The sequence below is a fragment of the Ranitomeya variabilis genome, chromosome 6 (assembly GCF_051348905.1).
Source record: "Ranitomeya variabilis isolate aRanVar5 chromosome 6, aRanVar5.hap1, whole genome shotgun sequence".
NCBI classification, from domain to species: Eukaryota; Metazoa; Chordata; class Amphibia; order Anura; family Dendrobatidae; genus Ranitomeya; species Ranitomeya variabilis.
The window spans coordinates 50,960,560-50,980,921 of record NC_135237.1 but is presented as its reverse complement, the minus strand read 5'-3'; positions in this window follow the sequence as shown (position 1 = coordinate 50,980,921).

The window sequence follows — 20,362 nt, the reverse complement described above, 5'->3', positions numbered from 1 at the left end:
GAATATGAACAGGAAGCCAGGGCTGCAGCTGATCTCTGACTTTCTCTTCATGTTCAATCTGTACGAAGGCGGAGACAGTGACGCCACCGCTGATTGGGCGCCGGGCATCACGTGTCATTCCACCACACCAGAATTCCGGATCCTCAAGTTCTGACTGCTGGAATGGTGCTGGCATGGGAGGGGAGTATAGTCTTTTTTATTTTATCATTGCCAAACATTTCGTTCAAGAAGGGGTTGCTCTAGCAGTGGACAACCCCTTTAATTGTAAAGTGCTGCGGAATATGTTGGCGCTATACACAGTTGTGTGAAAAAGTGTTTGCCCCCTTCCTGATTTCCTGTTCTTTTGCATGTTTGTCACACTTAAATGTTTCAGACCGCCAAATTTAAATATTAGACAAAGATAACACAAGTAAACACAAAATGTAAGGTCTTTAAGCGAAAAAGTAATCAAAACCTATAGGGACCTGTGTGAAAAAGGGATTGCCCCTAAACCTAATAACCGGTTGGGCCACCCTTAGTAGCAGCAACTTCAATCAAGCATTTGTGATAACTGAATAAGTCTTTTACAACGCTGTGGAGGAACTTTGCCCCTCTCGTTTTTGCAGAATTGCTGTAATTCAGCCACATTGGAGGGTTTCCGAGCATGAACCGCCTTTTTAAAGTCATGTCACAGCATTTCAATCGGATTAAGGTCAGGACTATGACTAGGCCACTCCAAAGTCTTAATTTTGTTTGTTTTTTTAAGCTATTCAGAGGTGGACTTGCTAATGTGTTTTGGATCATTGTCCTGCTGCATAACCCAAGTGCGCTTCAGCTTGAGGTCACGAACAGATGGCCAGACATTCTCCTTCAGGATTTTTTGATAGCAGAATTCATGGTTCCATTTACCACAGCAAGTCTTCCAAGTCCTGAAGCAGCAAAACAGCCCCAGATCATTACACTACCACCACCATATGTTACCATTGGTATGATGTTCATTTTATGAAATGCTGTGTTACTTCTATGTCAGATATAATGGGATATACTGTACATCTTCCAAAAAGTTCAACTTTTGTCTTGTCAGTCCACAGAGTAGTCTCCCAAAATTCTTGGGGATCATCAAGATGATTTCTGGCAAAACTGAGATGAGCCTTTATGTTCTTATTGTCCAGCAGTGATTTTTGTCTTGGAACTCTACCATGCAGGACGTTTTTGCTCAGCCTTTTTCTTGTGGTGGAGTCATGAACATTGGCCTTAACTGAGGCCTGCAGTTATTAATAATAATAATGATCTTTATTTTTATATAGCGCTAACATATTCCACAGCGCTTTACAGTTTTGCACACATTATCATCGCTGTCCCCGATGGGGCTCACAATTTAAATTCCCTATAAGTATGTATTTGGAATGTGGGAGGAAGCCGGAGAACCCTGAGGAAACCCACGCAAACATGGAGAGATCATTCAAACTCTTTGCAGATGTTGTCCACTGAGCCACCGTGCTGCAGTTTTTTGGATGTTGTTGTGGGGTCTTTTGTGACCCCTTGGATGAGTCGTTGCTGCATTCTTTTGGTAAGTTTGGTCAGCTGGCTACTTCTGTGAAGGTTCACCACTGTTCCATGTTTTGCCATTTGTGGATAATGGCTCTCACTTTGGTTTGCTGGTGTCCCAAAGCGTGAGAAATTACTTTATAGCATTTTCCAGGCTGATAGATCTCAATTACTTTGTTTCTCATTTGTTTCAGAATTTCTTTAGATCGCGGCATGGTGTCTAGCTTTTACGGAACTTTTGGTCTACTTCACTTTGTAGGGCAGGTCCTATGTAAGTGATTTCTTGATTGAGAACAGGTGTGGCAGTAGTCAGGCCTGCGCGTGGCTAGGGAATTTGAACTCAGTTTCCCAAAGATGTGCTAAACCACAATTAATTTATGTTTTAAGGTGGGTGGGGCAATCACTTTTTCACACAGGGCCATGTAGGTTTGGATTTCTTTCTCTCTTAATAATAAATACCATTTAAAAACTGCATTTTGTGTTTAATTGTGTTATCTTTGTCTAATATTTAAATCTGTTTGTTGATCTGAAACATTTACGTGTGACAAACATGCAAAACAACAGGAAATGAGGAAGAGGGCAAACACTTTTTCACACAACTGTAAATAAAATTATTATCAATCGCAAATTTTTTTTTTTTTTAGAAATTTGCAGAATATTCTGGAGAAATTGGAGAATTCAATTTTCTTCAAAGCCATTTGCTCATCTCAAGCCCTATTTGATGTTTGCTGTGGGCTCTCTCCTTCTATGCTTGGCTTGTAAATATTCTTATACCTTTGCCTCAACTGTATGGAAAAGTCTAGTTGTTTACATTTACCACCACTACTGTATGAAAGTAAAAACATGTATCTTGCCACATGAATATTTATTTAAGAGTCAATAGTGATTATATGCTTTTGTGGTTGTATATACCAGCTAATCATTGACCTGAAAATCTGGTAGTAAAGTAGCCGAATTTGTCATCAATAAACACGAAAAAGGACAGAAGTCCATCCAATTAATCAAGCAGTTGCCAATTTATTTGTTATTGCTTTTGTAGCACCAATATATTTTGGCGGGTCATACAGATATTTTTATCACTCCTGCCCTTAAAAGGGTTAGCCTATTAAAATAAAATAACCCTACCCACAAGATAGGTGATAAGTGACTGATCAGTGGAAGTCTGACCTCTTGCACCTGCACTGATCGGCAGATTGTTTCATTTTTAACGTTAACAGGGAAATGTTATCCCCGTCAGATAATGGTGCAGCAGGTCAGATTCCTGATTTCCACTGCATTTCTTCTCTATGGGGGTCTACTTCATCCTGTTGTGCATTGGTGTTGTGACTTGGAGTTGGTAAATACGACTGCCTCTTTTCTGGAATTTTGGGAGGGTTTGTCTTCTCTATGAGGATGATGTGCTTGGTTACGGCAAATTTCCTGGAGAGCAAAGTGGTTTGCAATAGGAAATCGGACATGACTGATCGATACCTCCACTGACAATCAGTTGGCCGGCGCCATACAGATTAGAATGTTGGCTGATCCTGTCGCTATCAGTGGGTGCAGCTAACATTTGATTAACGTGTATGGGGGGCTAAACACATGGAGAACATACAAACTTTATGGTGCCCATGTTCATATTCAAAACCCAGTCCCCAGTATTGTAGCAATGCTAAAAATTGAGCCACCATGTTACCTATAGAAGCTCGTCATCGAATCTGGTTTCTACAGAAACCCTGTATCCCTGCTTAGCAGATTTTGGAGTTACAGTATTATTCATTTGTCATTTCAGAATGTAATTTATATTATTTGGTATTATTTTCTTCAAATGGTTAAACCATATCGACTCTATGTATCAAAAGTAAAAAATAACAAAAAAAATAATAGTAATAATTATACTGTAATAATAATCTCAGTGTCTGTCCAGCTTAATCAGTTCTGGTTAGGCATTGTGCATTGCATGGGATGGGACATTTTGAAAGGGGAAATGGAACGTAATATGAAAGTGTAATAAACATTTTTTTCCCATAAATGTCCCATCCCAGATGCAGAAAAGATATATATCTTGGTACCGTGTTAGCCAGTGGATAGAAAAATATTTAGAATTGAGAGTCCTCAGTGGTTGATACCTTTTAATGGCTAACTGAAAAGGTGGTAAAAATTGCAAGCTTTCGAGACTATGCCCGTCTCTTCATCAGGCATAGACTATTAGAAATTCTGAACAATCACATATTTACGCACAACACAGCATAGAAAAATGCCACAGATAAGACACGTGACGTGAAGCAGAATTACCATTATGTGAGTGATAAACAGTTATGTCAATAAATATTGGAACAGTTTATAGATAAGGAGTGTGAATGTTTATTGTCCTCTGATTGGGGTCTGGTTCTATGTTATTATTATTTATTTATATAGCACCATTAATTCCATGGTGCTGTACATGAGAAGGGGTTACATTAAAATACAAATATCACTTAAAGTAAACAAAACTAACAATGACAGACTGAAACAGAGGGAAGAGGACCTTGCCCTTTTGGGCTTACATTCTACAGGATGGTGGGGAAGGAGACAGTAGGTCGAGGGTTGCAGTAGCTCTGATGGTGTTGAGGTGGCCGTGTGGTCATTACAGGCTGTAAGCTTCTTTAAAGAGATGGGTTTTCAGGTTTCTTTTGAAGGATACAAATGTGGTGGATAACTGGATGTATTGGGGCACAGAATTCCAGAGGATGAGGGATATTTGGGAGAAGTCTTGGAGGCGATTGGGTGAGGAGCAAATAAGCGTGGAGGAGAGAAGGAGGTCTTGGGAGGACCGGAGATTACGTGAGGGAAGATATTGAGAGATTAGTTTGGAAATATACTGAGGAGAAAGGTTATGGATGGCTTTGTCGGTCAGTGTTAGTAGTTTAAACTGGATACGCAGGGAAATTGGGAGCCAATGAAGGGGTTTGCAAAGAGGGGAAGCAGGAGTGTAATGAGGAGAGATATTAATTAGTCGGGCAGCAGAGTTAAGGATGAACTGGAGGGGTGCGAGAGTGTTAGAAGGTAGGCCACAGAGGAGTATGCTGCAGAAGTCGAGGCGGGAGATGATTAGGGCATGCACAAGCATTTTGGTAGACTTGGGAGGGTTGAGGAAAGGACGGATTCTGGAAATACTTTAGAGCTGGAGGCGACAGGAGGTGGCGAGAGCTTGGATGTGCTGTTTATAGGACAGGGCAGAGTCCAGGGTTACTCCGAGGCTGCGGATTTTGGGGACAGAGGAAAGTATGATTTCATATATTTTGATAGATAGATCAGGTAGGGAAAATATGTGAGATGGAGGAAAGATAATTAGTTCAGATTTGTCCACATTGAGTTTGAGGAAGCAAGAGGAGAAGAAGGAGGATATGGTTGATAGACACTCTGGGATTCTGGAGAGCAGAGAAGTGACATCTAGGCCAGAGAGGTAGATCTGAGTGTCATCAGCATATAGATGGTACTGGAAGCCATAGGACCTTATGAGTTGTCCCAGGCTGAGTGTATAGATTGAGAAGAGTAAGGGCCCAAGGACAGAGCCTTGAGGGACACCAACAGAGAGGGGGGGAGATGAAGAGATAGTATGGGAGTAGCAAACGCTAAATGTGCGGTTGGTAAGGTATGAAGAGATCCAAGATAGGGCGAGGTCTTTGACCCCAAAGGGAGAGAGGATCTGTAGTAGGAGGCAGTGGAGCTGTGTCGAAATCAGGGGACAGGTCTAGAAGGAGGAGTATAGAGAATTGTCTGTTAGCTTTGGCTGTAAGTCGTTAGTAATTTTGGTCAGGGCAGTCTCAGTGGAATGGTGGGGACGGAAGCCAGATTGTAGGTTGTCAAAGAGAGAGTTAGATGCAAAGTGAGAGGAAAGTTCAGCATGGACGTGCTGCTCAAGGAGTTTGGATGCAAATGGGAGCAAAGATATGGGGCAATAGCTGGACATAGTGCTTGGGTCAAGGGATGGTTGTTTGAGGATAGGTGTGATTGTGGCATGTTTGAAAGCAGTGGAGAAGGTACCAGAAGTTAGTTACAGGTTGAAGAGATGGGTTAGGGATGGGATTAGTGTGGTGGTGAGGTTGGGGAGGAGGTGGGATGGGATGGGGTCAAGTGCACAAGTGGTGAGGTGTGATTTGGAGAGAAGATGAGCAAGCTTCCCTTCAGTGATTTTGGAGAGGGAAATTATGGAGTTTGGGCTTTGGTCTGGTATATAAAGGGGTTGTGGTGGTTTGACGACAAAGATTTGCCTTGTTATAATGACCCCACAAGGCCTGAGGAGCAAATTCCTTAGTTGATGTAAAAAGACATAAATCCATGCGACACATTCATAAAATTCATCCTCACCCACAATTACTTTGAATTTGACAACAAGATATATCTACAGGAGACTGGCACAGTAATGGGAAGTAAAATGGCCTCACAGTATGCAAATCTTTTCATGGCCAAGCTTGAAAGCGACTTTTTGTCCTCATGTCCCATCAGGCCTCTGGCCTACTACCGCTACATTGATGATATTTTAATCATCTGGATGGAGTCTGAGCCACAGCTAAAGGCGTTCCATGAACAGTTTAATCAATTTCATCCTACCATCAACTTAACACTCAACTACTCCTGCACTGAAATTAACTTTTTGGACACCATCATTAAGCTGCAGAACAATGAAATAGAAACATCCCTGTATCAGAAGCCAATCAACCACCCAACATACCTTAAATGGGACAGTTTCCATCCACAACACATAAAAAACTATTGTCTACAGCCAAGCCATCAGATACAATTGTATATGTTCCAACCCCATGGATAGAGATGAACACCTTGGTCGCCTCAGAAAGACCTTTTGAATCAGGGCTACCATCCAAGAACAATTCAAAAGCAAATTACAAGAGCAACTAGAATATCAAGGAATCACCTGCTACATTACAAAGCAAAAGAAGAAAATAATCGGGAACCTCAAGTAGTCACCTACAATCCAAATCTAGAGATGCTAAGGGGAGCTGCACGGAAATTATAATCTTTACTACAAAAAGATGCCCGATCACAATCCATTTTTCCAGACCCCCCACTAATGTGTTTTAGGCAGCCCCCAAATCTAAGAAGTATCATTGTCAGACGCTCCCTGTCCTATCCAACAGCTGCAGGAACCTTTCCTTGCAACCAGAAAAAATTCCTTTCATTCAGTGCAGGAATGAATGTGTCGCATGGATTTATGTCTTTTTACATCAACTAAGGAATTTGCTCCTCAGACTTTGTGGGGTCATCATAACATAGAACCAGACCCCAATCAGAGGACAATAAAACATTCGCACTCCTTATCTATGACCTGTTCCAATATTTATGAATATAACTGTTTATCACTGACATAATGGTAATTCTGCTTCACATCACCTGTCTTATCTATGGCATTTTTCTGTGCTGTGTTGTGCATAAATATGTGATTCTTCAGAATTTCTATTAGTCTATGCCTGATGAAGTAGTCTCGAAAGCTTGCAATTTGTTACCACCTTATCAGTTAGCCATTAAAAGGTATCAACCACTGAGGACTCTCAATCTAATATATAAAGCTGAGTATGAGTGTGTGTGTGTGTGTATGTTCGGGATTGGCATCTGCACCGTCGCAGCTACAGCCACAAAAGTTTGCACAGTCACACTTCTGGACCCCGAGAGCGTCATAGGCTATGTTGTGAGGAGAAATTTTAACCCCGCGCTTTCCAATTCACCAAACAATTTTGCCCCTATCTACATAATGGGGAAAAAGTGAAAGGAAAAGTGTTGGAGGCAAAATGACAGCTGCCACATGTGAACAAGGGGGACATAACGAATGAGAGCGATGGTGCCAAAGAGTATATACCGTACAGTTGCTAAGGTGGGGCCCCGAAATGGGATACTCACCACACACGGGGATATGAACACACACACAAAATGTGCCACACACTACCACGTGCTTGAACACATATATCACCCTCAGCACACATTTCACCACACATACACCAACCTCGCCACATAAAAGTCGAAACACAAAAGTCACCGCTCAAAACTCACCACGTGCAAAATTCGCCACATGCAAAACTCGCCACAATCAAAACTAGGCTCATGCTAAACTCGCCACACGTGCAAAACTCACCTCATGGAAAAGTCGCCACACGCAAAACTTGCACACGCGGAAAAATTGCCACATGCACAAAAGTTGCAACACATGCAAAATTTGCCTCACACAAAACTTGCACATACTCAAAACGCACCACACATAAAACTCGCCACGTGCAAAACTTGCTGCACACAACTTGCTGCACATAACTTGCTACACTAACCTGTCACATGCAACTCGACACACAAAAAGTTGCTACACGCATGTCACCACACAAAACTCATCTCACAAAAGTCGCTACATGCATGTCACCACACGCAACTCAACACACACAACTTGACACATGAAACTCGCCCTAAAACACACACAAGTCTGGTATTATCCTTCAAAAATAAAAATCTGATTAATAAGCTGACAAACTACAAGAGCAACAACTGTACCATATAGGAATCCGGCAGCTGTCAGTCACATGACCTGTCTATTATGTGTATGTGTGAGCTAATATATACTGCCAGGGGGGAGGGCTTCCTGTTGGCTGGGGATTTATCAGGCTGCCAATTAAGCTTACAAATACTGAGGTAAAAATACTGACCAAATAACATGTGAGCGAGGTCTAATACAGGAGGAGATGACATACAGATATATACTATATACAGGAGGTGATGACATACAGGTATATACTATATACAGGAGCAGATGACTCACAGATATATACTATATACAGGAGAGATGACACACATACATACTATATACAGGGGAGATGACACACAGGTATATACTATATACAGGAGCAGATGACACACAGGTATATACTATATACAGGAGGAGATGACACACAGATATATACTATATACAGGAGAGATGACACACAGGTATATACTATATACAGGAGGAGATGACTTACAGGTATATACTATATAAAGGAGGAGATGACATACAGGCATATACTATATATAGGAGGAGATGACATACAGGTGTATACTATATACAGGAGGAGATGACACACGTATATACTATATACAGGAGGAGATGACATACAGGTATATACTATATAAAAGAGGAGATGACACATAGGTATATAGAGGAGGAGATGACATACAGCAGGTATAAACTATATACAGGGGAGATGACATACAGATATATACTGAAGATGACAAACAGGTATATACTATATATAGGAGGAGCTGGCATACAGGTATATACAGAAGAGATGACATATAGGTATATACTATATACAGGAGGAGATGACACATAGATATATACAATATACAGGAGGAGATAACATACAGTAGGTATATACTATTTACAGGGGAGATGACTTACAGGTATATACTATATACAGGGGAGATGACATACAGGTATATACTATATACAGGAGATGACATACAGGTGTATACTATATATAAGGGAGATGACAAACATGTATATACTGAGGTGAAAATGAGAGGTGTGAGGTGAAAATAAAAAGGTGTGAGTGCAAAATGAGAGGAGTGAGGGAAAATAGTGGAGTGATGGGAAAATGACAGATGTGAGGTCGAAATGACAAGTGTTAAGGGGGAATGAGGGGAGTGAGGGGGAAAATGAGAGGTGTAAGGGAGAAAATGAAAGATGTGAGGGGGAAAATGAGAGGCGTGATGGGTAAATAAGAGAAGTGAGGTGCTGTAACTAACAACAGATATTTGCTATACCCAGGCAACGCCGGGCTCTTCAGCTAGTTCTAAATATTTTTCCATCTCAAATGGACAGCATGTTCCTTTTCTTAAAGATTATCAGCTGACATAGAAGCCATACTGGCTGGAGACAGGAGGACCACACTTGGTAGATAGGGTTTACATAAAGAATAGAACAGATAAGAAAAATAAAACTTTACATCACTGAGAGAATTATACAATTATGATATTATTTCATAGGGAGGCGTAATACAGACACGGCCATGTAGATAAAAGCTGGCAGCTATGAGTAGTACAAGTATAAGAATACACAGATACAACACAAGTGTATAAGACATCCCGCTGTCTCCATCCACTGATAATAAATATATTTTCTGCCAATTTATCAGTCTCTTACAGCTACAGATTACTTTAAATGCATAAAAGGGGTTGTGCAGGATTAGAAAACCTTGGCTGATTTTTTACAAAAACATTGACACTCATGTCTATGAATTGTGTCTGATATTGTCACTCTGCTCCACCTCAGTGAATGAAGCTGAGTTGCAATACCATACAAACCATGCTGACAGATGTGGCACTGTTTTTTATTTTTACTTTTTTAACCCCTTAGTGACAGAGCCAATTTGGTACTTAATGACGGAGCCAATTTTTACAATTCTGACCACTGTCACTTTATGAGGTTATAACTCTGGAACGCTTTAACGGATCCTGCTAATTATGAGATTGCTTTTTCGTGACATATTGTACTTCATGTTAGTGGTAACATTTCTTCGATATTACTTGCATTTATTTATGAAAAAAATGGAAATATGGCGAAAATTTTTACAATTTTGCAATTTTCAAACTTTGTATTTTTATGCCCTTAAATCACAGAGATATGTCACAAAAAATAGGTAATAAATAACATTTCCCACATGTCTACTTTACATCAGCACAATTTTGGAACCCAAATTTTTTTTTTTTGTTAGGGAGTTATAAGGGTTAAAAGTTGTCCAGCAATTTCTCATTTTTACAACACCATTTTTTTTAGGGACCACATCACATTTGAAGTAATTTTAAGGGGTCTATATGATAGAAAATAACCAAGTGTGACACCATTCTAAAAACTGCACCGCTCAAGGTGCTCAAAACCACATTCAAGAAGTTTATTAACCCTTTATGTGCTTCACAGGAACTGAAACAATGTGGAAGAAAAAAATGAACATTTAACTTTTTTTTGCAAACATTTTACTTCAGAACTATTTTTTTTTATTTTCACAAGTGTAAAAGCAGAAATGTAACCATAAATTTTGTTGTGCAATTTCTCCAGAATACGCCGATACCCCATATGTGGGGGTAAACCACTGTTTGGGCGCACCGCAGAGCTTGGTAGAAAGGAGTGCCGTTTTACTTTTTCAATGTTGAATTAGCTGGAATTGAGATCGGACACCATGTCGCGTTTGCAGAGCCCCTGTGTGCCTAAACAGTGGAAACCCCCCACAAGTGACACCATTTTGGAAACTAGACCCCTTAAGGAATTTATCTAGATGTGTGGTGAGCACGCTAAACCCCCAGGTGCTTCACGGAAGTTTATAAAGTAGAGCCGTGAAAATAAAAAATCCTTTTCTTTTTCCCTCAAAAATGATTTTTTAACCTGCAATTTTTTATTTTCTCAAGAGAAACAGGAGACATTGGACCAAAAAATCTGTTGGCGAGTTTGTCCTGAGTACGCTGATACCCCATATGTGGGGGGGGGGGGCACTGTTTGGGCACCCATCGGGGCTCGGAAGGGAAGGAGCGCCGCTTGGAATGCAGACTTTGACGGGATGGTCTGCGGGCGTCATGTTGCATTTGCAGAGCTCCTGATGTACCTAAACAGTGGAAACCCCCACAAGTGACCCCATTTTGGAAACTAGACCTCCCGAAGAGGTTATCTAGATGTGTGGTGAGCACTATGAACCCCCAACTGCTTCACAGAAGTTTTCCAATGTAGAGCCATGAAAATAAAAAAAGTCATATTTTTTCCACAAAAATGATCTTTTCACCACCAAATTTTTAGTTTCACAAGGGTAACAGGAGAAATTGGACCCCAAAATTTATTGTGCAAATTATGCTGAGTAGGCTGATACCCCATGTGTGGGGGGGACCACTGTTTGGGCTCATGGCAGAACTCGGAAGGGAAGGAGCGCCGTTTTGGAATGCAGACTTTGATAGAATGGTCTGCGGGCGTTATGTTGCTTTTGCAGAGCCCCTGATGTACCTAAACAGTAGAAACCCCCCACAAGTGACCCCATTTTGGAAACTAGACCCCCCAAGGAACTTATCTAGATGTGTGGTGAGAACTTTGAATACCCAAGTGCTTCACAGACGTTTATAATGCAGAGTCGTGAAAATAAAAAATATTTTTTTTCCACAAAAAAGATATTTTAGCCCCCAAGTTTTTATTTTCACAAGAGTAACAGGAGAAATTAGACCCCAAAGCTGTTGTCCAATTTGTTCCGAGTACGCTGATGCCCCATATGCGGGGGTAAACCACTGTTTGGGTGCACGGCAGAGCTCAGAAGGGAGGGAGCACCATTTGACTTTTTGAGCGCAAAATTGGCTGTGGCATTTGGAGACCCCCTGATGTACCTAAACAGTGGAAACCCCCCAATTCTAACTCCACCCTTAACCCCAACACACCCCTAACCCTTATCCCAACCCGAACCATAATCCTAATCACAACCCTAACGATAATTACAACCCTAACCCCAAAACAACCCTAATCCCAACCCTAACCATAACCCTAATTAGAACCCTAAATCCAACACACCCCTAATCCTAATCTCAACCCTAACCTCAAACCTAACCCTAATCCCAATACACCCCTAACCCTAATCCAACCCTAACCTTAACCCTAATCCCAAACCTAACCCTAATCCCAAACGTAACCCTAATGCCAACCCTAATCCAAACCCTAACCCTAATCCCAACTCTAACCCTAACTTTAGCCGCAACCCTAGTTCTATCTTTAGCCCCAACCCTAGCCCTAACTTTAGCCCCAACACTAACCCTAACTTTAGCCCCAACCCTAACCCTAACCCTAGCCCTAACATTAGCCCCAACTCTAACCATATTCCTAACTTTAGCCCCAACCCTAACCCTAACCCTAAATTTAGCCCCAACCCTAACCCTAACCCTAAATTTAGCCCCAACCCTAACCCTAAATTTAGCCCCAACCCTAACCCTAACCCTAAATTTAGCCCCAATCCTAACCCTAACCCTAACTTTAGCCCCAACCCTAACCCTAACCCTAAATTTAGCCCCAACCCTAACCCTAACCCTAAATTTAGCCCCAACCCTAACCCTAAATTTAGCCCCAACCCTAACCCTAACCCTAAATTTAGCCCCAATTCTAACCCTAACCCTAAATTTAGCCCCAACCCTAACCCTAACCCTAATTTTAGCCCCAACTCCTCTAGCTGCCGGCCGGCAGATCATGGCAGGCGCATTGCGCATGCGCCCGCCATTTTCTTCCTGGATGAAGAAGCCAGCAGGCAGGAGGGGACACAGGAGGACCCAAGGACACCAGTAAGTATAACAAGGTCCCCGAATCCCCTATTTCTCTGTCCTCTGATGTGCGATCACATCAGAGGACAGAGAATTACACATCGCTTTTTTTTTTTGTGGTCGCCGGTAAACAGTTAATTACCGGAGATCGCAAAACAGGGGTCGGTAAAAACCGACCCCGATCATGTTCTTTGGGGTCTCAGATACCCCCGGCAGCCAAGACCCCAAAGATCTTCCTGGTGCCGGCCGGAACAAGATGGCGGCGCCCATCAGGACCCACGAGGAACACCGGGGGAGACAGGTGGGTATCGGGGGGCGATCGGGGACCTCATTTCTCTGTCCTCTGATGTGCGATCACATCGGAGGACAGAGAAATTAAATGGGAAATCGTGTTTTTGGGTTTTTTTGCGACCGCCAGAAAATGGTTAATTACTGGCGATCGCAACCCGGGGGTCGGTAAAAAAACCCCGAATCATGTTCTCTGGGGTCTCGGCTACCCCCGGTAACTGAGACCCCAGAGAAAATCCGACTCTGGGGGGCGCTATTCACTTTTTCCACAGCGCCGCTGTGGTTTAAGTACCCTTAACTGCCGCCAGTAAAAGGCATATCGGCGGTCGTTAAGGGGTTAAAGAAAAGACAAACAAATAATGGTCTTCAAATCTTCTATGACCCATTTTTATGTTACTTTCTGTATAATAGTACACAAAAATAGCAACAGGCCACCAAGAATTTTTTTTTAAAGTCTGATTACCATACCGATTAGTCAGATGTATGAAAAACATCACTAACACTTTTAAAAAAAATGATTTTGTATAATAGAGCTTATTCCCGGTCATAGAATAGCTCCAACATAAACAAAGGCGCCATGACTTCATATACATTTTTCACCTTATTGAGTGGTGTAAAAGAGAATCTGTCAACAGGTTTTTGCTATTTAGTCTGAGAGCAGCATAATGTAAAGGCAGATACCCTGATTCCAGGGATATTTCACTTTCTCAGTAGCTTACTGTAGTTTAAATGCAATCAGTGTTTTATCAACAGGAGATTATCACTGCAGGACTAGGTGTTGCATGAAAGGAAGTCAGGTGGCTAATCTGCATAAGCCTGCACCCAATTCTGATTGGTTGCTTGCTGACAATGCACAGTGTACACAGAAAACAGCCAATCAGTGGTGTGGGCGGGGTTATACGGAGCTCAGGATTCATAACACTGCTACATCTACAGCGGAGAAAACAGAGATTCTATTAAAACAGGACCAAGCAGTTCAGTAAGTGATACATCTCTGGAATCAGGCTCTCTGCCCCCACCATCAGTGTCTGACCTCACAAACGCTGTTTAGGTTGAATGTGGACAAGTTCCCCCAGACACACCCCAGAATCTTGTGGAAATCTTTCCAGAAGAGAGGAGACTGTTAGGGCTCATTCACACATCCGATTTTTACACGTACAAGAAATATGGACCGATTACTCTGATCAGACTTTAATCTGAGTTTCATCAGAGTTTGGTTCAGGTGCCATCATTTTTTCTCGAACGAGGAGAAATATTTTTAAAAAAAAATGTTTTCCCACCTTCTCCTTTTTGACAGTTTGTGAGAATCGGAGTGGACTCGGATGTCATTAGAATTCGATCCGATTTTTTTCACAAATCAAATTCGGACATGTAAGCGCGATTTTCTGTGGATCTCTTGGTCCTTGAAAAATCACAGGAATGTGAATGGCCCCTTAGATTATCACAGTATGAGTGCTGTCCGTGAAAACCATGGATAGAACATGTGAGAGAAAATCGGATGTGTGAATGAGCCCTTAAAGCTGCTAAAAAGGGGCACAAATTCCATGTTGGGTTCCAAACAAACTTACAGAGACTAGGGAGACTATGGAGTCTAAGGAGACAATTGAAGCCTGTAAAAAGTAGAAAAATAATGTTTTTAAAAATCTTAACATTTTTTAAAAATAGAAATGTTCAAATGACCTCCTTTTGCCCCATTTAAAATAAACCAAATAAAAAAAATACACATACTAGGTATCACTGAGTTCAGAAACACCCGATCTGTCAAAATTGTAACTAAATTATTCCGATCGGTAAACGGCGTAATGAGAAAAAAATCAGAATTAAGTTTTTTGGTAGCCGCAACATTGTAATAAAATGCAATAAAAGGTGCAATAAAAGGTGATCAAAACATTGTTACTAACCCAAAATGGGATCAATAAAATCATCAGCTTGGCGGGCAAAAAAATAAGCCCTCGACCAGCCCCAGGTCCCAAAAAATGGAGACGCTCTTGTATCTCAGAAATCTCAGACTTGGTGCCTTTTTTTTCTTTTTACAAATTTTGGAATTTTTTCTCTCTACTTAAAGGGAATCTGTCACCTAATTTTGCCGCTATAAACTACGGCCACTGCCATTAGTGGCTTATCTACAGGATTCTGTATTGCTGTAGATAAGCCCCCCCGATGTATCCTGAAAGATGAGAAAAAGAGGTTAGATTATACTCACCCAGGGGCGGTCCCGGTACGGTCTGGGTACGATGGGCGTTGCAGGTCCGGGTCCGGCACCTCCTATCTTCTTACGATGACATCATCTTCCTTGCTTCCTGCCGCGGCTCCTGCGCAGGCGTAATTCTCTGTCCTGTTGAGGGCAGAGTAAAGTACTGCAGTGCGCAGGCGCTGGGCCTCTCTGACCTTTCCCGGCGCCTGCGCACTGCAGTACTTTGCTCTGCCCTCAACAGGACAGAGAATTACGCCTGCGCCGGAGCCGCGGCAGGAAGCAAGGAAGAGGACGTCATTGCATGAAGATGGGAGGCCCCGGACCCGGACCTGCAACGCCCATTGGACCCGGACCGCCCCTGGGTGAGTATAATCTAAAGGTACCGTCACACTCAGCGACGCTGCAGCGATATAGACGAGCCGACCTAAACTAGATCGCTGGAGCGTCGCTGTTTAGGTCGCTGTAGAGACGTCAAACACAGCAGCTCCAGAACGATGCAGGAGCGATCCAGTGACGTAACGGCGACTCACTTATCGTTCTCACAGATCGTTAGCTCCATGTAAAACATTGCTGGCGTCGTTGCTTTTGATGTCAAACATGACGATACACGCCGACCTGACGACGAAATAAAGTTCTGGACTTCTAGCTCCGACCAGCGATATCACAGCGGGATCCAGATCGCTGCATGTCAAACACAACGAGATCGCTATCCAGGACGCTGCAACGTCACGGATCATTGTCGTTCTCGTTGTAAAGATGCTGAGTGTGAAGGTACCTTAACTTGTTTTTCTTATCTTTCAGGATACATCAGGGGTAGTGTTGAGCATTCCGATACCGCAAGTATCGGGTATCGGCCGATATTTGCTGTATCGGAATTCCGATACCGAGATCCGATACTTTTGTGGTATCAGGTATCGGTATCGAAACAACATTAATGTGTAAAATAAAAAATTAAAATAAAAAATATTGCTATACTCACCTCTCCGACGCAGCCTGCACCTTACCGAGGGAACCGGCAGCGTTGTTTGCTTAAAATTTGCGCTTTTCCTTCCTTACGCGAAGTCCCGGCTTGTGATTGGTCGTGCGCCGCCCATGTGGCCGGGACGCAACCAATCACAGCAAGCCGTGACGTAATTTTAGGTCCTTCAGGATTTTAAAATTACGTTCCGGCGTTGTGATTGGTTGCGTCGCGGTCACATGGGCGAGGCGACCAATCACAAGCCGTGACGTCACGGGAGGCTGGACTCGCGCGCATTTTAAAATGCGCGCTTGTCCTGCCTCCCGTGACGTCACGGCTTGTGATTGAGTGCGTCGCCCATGTGACCGCAACGCAACCAATCACAACGCCGGAACGTAATTTTAAAATCCTGAAGGACCTGAAATTACGTCACGGCTTGCTGTGATTGGTTGCGTCCCGGCCACATGGGCGGCACGCGACCAATCACAAGCCGTGACGTCACGGAATGAAGAAAACGCCCGCATTTGAAGCAAAGAAGGCTCCCGGTTACGGCGGTAAAGTCCAGGGCGCGTCAGAGGGTGAGTATATCCCTATTTTTTTATTTTAATTCTTTATTTTACACATTTATATGGATCCCAGGGCCTGAAGGAGAGTTTCCTCTCCTTCAGACCCTGGGAACCATCAGGGATACCGTCCGATACATGAGTCCCATTGACTTGTATTGGTATCGGGTATCGGTATCGGATTGGATCCGATATTTTGCCGGTATCGGCCGATACTTTCCGATACCGATACTTTCAAGTATCGGACGGTATCGCTCAACACTAATCGGGGGCTTATCTACAGCGTTCCAGAATGCTGCAGATAAGCCCCTAATGGCGATGGCCGCAGTTTATAGCGGCAAAATGAGGTGACAGATTCTCCCTTTAAATAAAAAATAACCTATACATGTTTGGTGTCTGAAAACTTGTGATGACCTGGAGAATCATAATGGCAGGTCATTTTCAGCATTTAGTGAGCATGGTAAAAAAAAAAAGAAGCAATTGTTGAATTGTGCTTTTTTTTTGCAATTTCACCAGACTTGGATTTTTTTTTCAGATTTCCAGTATGCTATATGGTAAAATCAATAGTATCATTAAAAAGTACAACTTGTCCCACTAGAAAACAATCCCCAACACTGCCATATTGAAGCAAAAATAAAAAATTATGGCACTGGGAAGCAGGGGAGCACAAAACGAAAATGCAAAAACGGAAAATCCTAAGGTCGTGAAGGTGTTAAAGCATTGAGGAAGCCAGTCGGATGAGCAAAAAAAGTGTTTAAATGAGACCTGTGCGCTCAACAAACTTTACATAAATCAATGGTACAGGCGAATATAAGAAACTTTATAATGTATCTTATCAGAGAAATCGACTTCCTTCCCTATTTATAAGACACTTTTTACCCTCCCCCACCTCCTGAACCAGTCAGCTACTCTGAAAAAAAAACAGCTGAAATCTTTCTTGCTCAGATAAAACAGGCTCCCAGCACAGTGAGGTGTCAGGTTACACATCTAATTTTACTCTATGTTTTTTCTCCCTCCAGTGCTGGAATCACATCTACACTGATCACTACTGCTCCCTCCATACTGCTGCTGCTTGTCTCTGTGTGGTAAAAAAGAAATTCAATGCAGGAATCCATCTCTGTGTACTGAACTGAGTATAGGAGACTTCACTGCAGCTCGTCTCCTCCCACCAGCTCAGAGTGGATTGTCAATTACAGTTCTTACAGCCACGTTATCCCTGATATCTGCACGTGGAAACACGAGAAGCAATGAATGAAACTGAAAGGGAGAAGATAAAGATTAGATATTACAAAAAACTTTTTGACAGTGAGGGTGATCAATGAGTGGAACAGGCTGCCATGAGAGGTGGTGAGTTCTCCTTCAATGGAAGTCTTCAAACAGAGGCTGGACAGACGTCGATCTGAGATAATTTCGTTGGGCACAATGATTCTGGAGGTCCCTTCCAACTCTAACATTCTATGATTTTATGATCTTCAGTCTTGATTACCCCAATAAATATTTAAATGCATGTTATCACTCGTTAATAGTTTTTCCTTGATGCTACGGGTTTATGATCCTGTATCAGAAGATGAATGGGCGATCAACAGTTGTGTTGATGGCTGTCAATTGAGCATAACTGTTTTCCTACGGTCACTTTAAGACGGCAGCTTGAAGACCGTGGAATGTTCACTACCTTCAGTGATGTTTATACATTGTCCAGCATCCGTCTTATATTCTCTCCATATAATGTCCTATATGAGACCGCTGCTGCTATGCTCCAGTGCGGGCTGCATCATCTTATGACCAATTGTAACCATTTTAACTATCGCTTTGTCAAAATACATTTAACTCAACCCAGTTTACAGTTCTGATAGAAACCTTTTGAAAGTCATTAGAAGTTGTGTTGGCCGCAGTCCAGATAATGATATTTCCAGCGCACGGGGCAAACAGAACTTAGAGCTCGGGTTTTTTAAGTCATAAAATTTTAGTCTTTATCTGTGTTTATTTTCCTGCTTCTCTTTAATTTGGCCTAATGGACTTCGGCCTGAACTCTTCCCCAGCACTCAAGAGTAATGTAAACTTTGGGAAAGCCCTGAGGAGTTTAATAGGCGCAATTAACATTTTGGGGGCTTTGTAGAAGGACTTAAGATTTACTTTTAATGCTTTTAACCCACGATTTGCCTCAAGGCAGCATGAATCAGAAATATATTGTATATGAAGAACGCGTTTTTTTCTTTCTAAATCTTTTAAATGTAAGAAAATAGAAAGTTGTACAGCATTTAATGGCAAGTCACCAAGTTATAGGCCCTCGCACATATTGTATTACAGTATATGTTTTCTAGGTGTAATACATTTCTACGGGCCTGATCTGTATTCTTTGCAACTTTAGTATTTACATTTATTCATTATTTGGTTGCTTATATAGCCCCATTATATTCCGCAGCACTTTACAGACATCATCATCGCTGTCCCTATTGGGGTCGCAATCTAAATTCTCTTTTAGTCTGTCTTTGGAGTGTGGGAGGAGACCGGAGAACACAGAGAAAACCCACGCAAACATGGGGAGAACATACAAACTCCTTGCAGATGGCATCCTTGGTGGGATTTGAACCCAAGACCCCAGCGCTGTAACAGGACAGTGCTAACCACTGAGCCACCATGCTGCCCACATGCTATTCACTCATCACAAGCGCCTATAGACTAAAGTTGAAATACTTATCTATGTATTTATTTTATTTGCTTACATAGCGCCGTTAATTTCCAAACCACTTTTCATCACTGTCCCCACGGGGGCTCACAATCTAAATTTCCTATCATTATGTATTTAGCTTGAAGCAATAGATGCAAACAAACCCAGTGTATGTTTTTCCTAAAATTTATTCAACCAACAATTGTAAGCTGTACATGTGTAAGGGTCCATGAGAAGCATATAGCTGTGCATTGAGTTGTCACTTTGCCGGTAGTGGAATTCATGATGGAACCTGGTGACTCCATGGCAAGGCAGGGTTAACAAGTATTGCTATGCTGCCCATCCAAAAGTCTGATGAAACGAGAACTACTTACGTAGATGTATTGAGCTCCTTGGGTTAAATGGGGCCCACTACCTAAAGACATCCCTAAAATCTGATGTTTTCTCACCTTTGAATCTGCAAAAACTCTTGCAGTTGCTCTTATTCATTCTCATCTGGACTACTGCAACTCTTTACAGATCGGTCACCCTCTTACCAAACTTTCTCCTCTCCAAACCGTCCTGAATGGAGCAACCAGGATCATATTTCTGTTCAGACACTTCACCTATGCCTCTACCCTGTGCCAGTGATTACACTGGTTACCCATCCACTACAGAATACAACATTAACTTACCACGCTTGCACCCAAAAGGTCTCCAAAGTTCTGCTCCACAATACATCTCATCCCTCATTCCTGTCTATCACCCTTGTGACAGGGCCACTGGCACTGTATGTGAGGGGAGATATGTGTCACAGAGATTGCTTTCTTCCATGATTTAGAAACCTGTAAGTTTCTTTTCAGTATCCTATGTGCTCAAGGAGTTAAGCGGACATGTTATGGGCCGGTTTTTAGGTG